Below are 3,213 nucleotides of genomic sequence, written 5' to 3' on the forward strand. Positions count from 1 at the left end.
CTCGGGGTGGACAGATGGGCCTACACACCCATTTACCCCCCACACACCCCATACACACACAGACACACACTAACACACACACACACACACCCCATACACACACAGACACTCACACACTAACACACACACACACACCCCATACACACACAGACACTCACTAACACACACACATACACCCCATACACACACAGACACACACTAACACACACACACACACCCCATACACACACAGACACACACTAACACACACACACACACACCCCATACACACACAGACACTCACACACTAACACTCACACACATACACCCCATACACACACACACTCACACACTAACACACACACACTCACACACTAACACACACACACATACACCCCATACACACACAGACACTCACACACTAACACTCACACACATACACCCCATACACACACACACTCACACACTAACACTCACACACATACACCCCATACACACACACACTCACACACTAACACACACACACTCACACACTAACACACACACACATACACCCCATACACACACAGACACTCACACACTAACACTCACACACATACACCCCATACACACACAGACACACACTAACACACATACACCCCATACACACAGACACTCACACACTAACACTCACACACATACACCCCATACACACACAGACACACACTAACACTCACACACATACACCCCATACACACACAGACACACACTAACACACACACATACACCCCATACACACACAGACACTCACACACTAACACACACACACACACACCCCATACACACACAGACACTCACACACTAACACACACACCCCCCATGGGGAGGGCAGCCCCGGAGGAAACCCGGGCCGCCTGCTTGGACTCCGTTAGCGACCTTTGAGCCATCACATCCTGGGCCAAACCTGACGTGAATCACAGGACCCTCACTCCCAAAAGACACTGAGAGGGAGACCACGCACACAGGAACGACCCCACAGTGAAGTGACCTCGTGGGTGGAGACGTGGAGAGGCGGCCTGGAGCCCAGTGCCGGCAAAGGTTTAAAACCCGGGCGGCGGGCGAGTGCCCATCTCCCCCACACCCGCACCCCCCCATCCCACCTGCAGAGGGCGCCGAGGGGACGCATTTCTTACCCCGGCCGCGGGGATGGCGCGCCAGGTGAGCATCCGCGGCCTTTCTCTGCCATAGCCCTTCCTCTGCCCGGATGTGCACGGCGTCCCGTCCACACCTTCACCCACACTGCGGCCCGTCGCCGTGCGACCAGAGCATGGCCGGGAAGCGCGGCGCTCCGGCCCCGGCGCTCGGCTGCTCGGCTCCCGGCACAAAGCAGCCACTGTTGCTTTGCAAAACCACATGTGGTGTTTGGGGAGAGGCTTTGGGGTCCTAAAGGCTCCCCAGATTCAGGATGAAAGGCTAAGGACTGAGCTCTAAGACAGCCTGGGGGGGGTCTGACTTTCTGGGGTGACCCTGACTCTGTGGGGTGCCTGCCTTCAGCGTCACAGACACGGTGGCCCCGACTGTCCGTCAGCATGGCACCCTCACAGGCCAGCACGGCCCAGTAAACAAGGTTTTAGCTTCTGTGGCCACAAAAAGCAAAAGCTTCCGTTTTCAGATAAGCGTAGGTTTGTTTCGATAGAGACATGCTGATACAAAGGGCTGAAATAAGTGAATCATCATTAACATACAATAATATACTATTTTAATAAAAATTAATATTTTTTCTTGAACATTCACTTACCAGACACTGAATAACTGCACAAATTAATGAGCATAACACAAATAAACCTATCGTTCTTGTTCTCCGGAAGTGAATTATTTCCTGTTGCGCACACCAAACTTGTCAGCCTAAGCCTGATGACATGGCCGCCTGCCGGAGACCACTTCCAGCATGTCATCATGACGAGAGTTTTGCCAAAAGGGTGGTGAAGCCTGGGCGGCTCAACAAGGGTTGAGTCAAATGTAATTCACCTGCTGGAAATGGCTAAGGCACTTCCCCCAAACCTGAATAGGATTGTCTGCTGCCAGGCAGCTCAGGGGTTTACTGCCTCCTGCTGGCCAAACACTGAACAGCTGAAGGCTATTCCCCAATCTGACAATGCTTCTGCACAAAACCCTACCCTGTGAAGTGCGTATCTCCACCTTGTCTTAGGAGAAATTGTGTTAATAAAAGCACGGTCCTACACAAGGAGGTAGTCTTCAGTTCCTTAGCTGAAGCTCCTCTGACCCCCAATGCCTCTCAAAATTATCCTTTGTCTCGGACTCTAATCATCTACACAGAGCCCCTTCTCTCCAGAATGCTGAACCCTGTGTAAGGCCGGCCGCCCTCAGCAGCTAAGAGTCCGCTGCTGGTGTCAGTGGAGGGAAACGGTGTGCCTGTGTGTCAGGTGCGGGAGGGAAATGAATGCAACACGATCACAGTCATCAGTCATTAGCAGACATTGTAGTTCATCATTAATAATTATGCATGATGCTGAAACCGGTGCGACTCAGTGGACAGAGCGTCGGCCTGCAGACTGAAGGGTCCCAGGTTCGATTCCGGTCAAGAGCATGTACCTTGGTTGCGGGCACATCCCCAGTAGGGGGTGTGCAAGATGTTTCTCTCTCATCGATATTTCTAACTATATCTCTATCCCTCTCTTTTTCTCTCTGTAAAAAGTCAATAAAATATATTTAAAAAATTAGGTATGACAAGATACTCGTAAACATTGTTACGACATTTTTATTACGACGTTTCTTACTCACCATTGGCTGGGCCGGGAGAGTACTCGTTGTGGGCTGCAATGGCCCGCAAGCTGAGTCCGACGTGCTTGCTCTGCGTTATATGGAGGGTCACTATGTTTTCCGAGCGAGAACGTATAATCCGACAATAGACAGGATATTGAAGTGAGAACTGCCGTGGCTTTCTGAGCCGGTCCCTCTGACTGCGTGCAGCAGCAGAGTCGCCACGGCGGGCGTGAGCAATGCTCAGAATTCCCTCAGCCTCAGCGGTGGGGGCACTGACCCTGAGAGAGGTGACCACCTGGTCCAGGCGCTCACAGGCTTGAAGAAAACCCCTCAGGAGAGTCTTGAATTTTGTGTTTTGTTAGAATATAATCCCACAGAGTGAAAGAAGCATCTATAACATCCACCCCAATTCTAAGAGGTGAAGAAGCCAACACAGCTGACTGAGCAACATTCATTACCCAGGAGGACCTG

The sequence above is a fragment of the Pipistrellus kuhlii genome, unplaced genomic scaffold (genome assembly GCF_014108245.1).
Source record: "Pipistrellus kuhlii isolate mPipKuh1 unplaced genomic scaffold, mPipKuh1.p scaffold_m20_p_79, whole genome shotgun sequence".
NCBI classification, from domain to species: Eukaryota; Metazoa; Chordata; class Mammalia; order Chiroptera; family Vespertilionidae; genus Pipistrellus; species Pipistrellus kuhlii.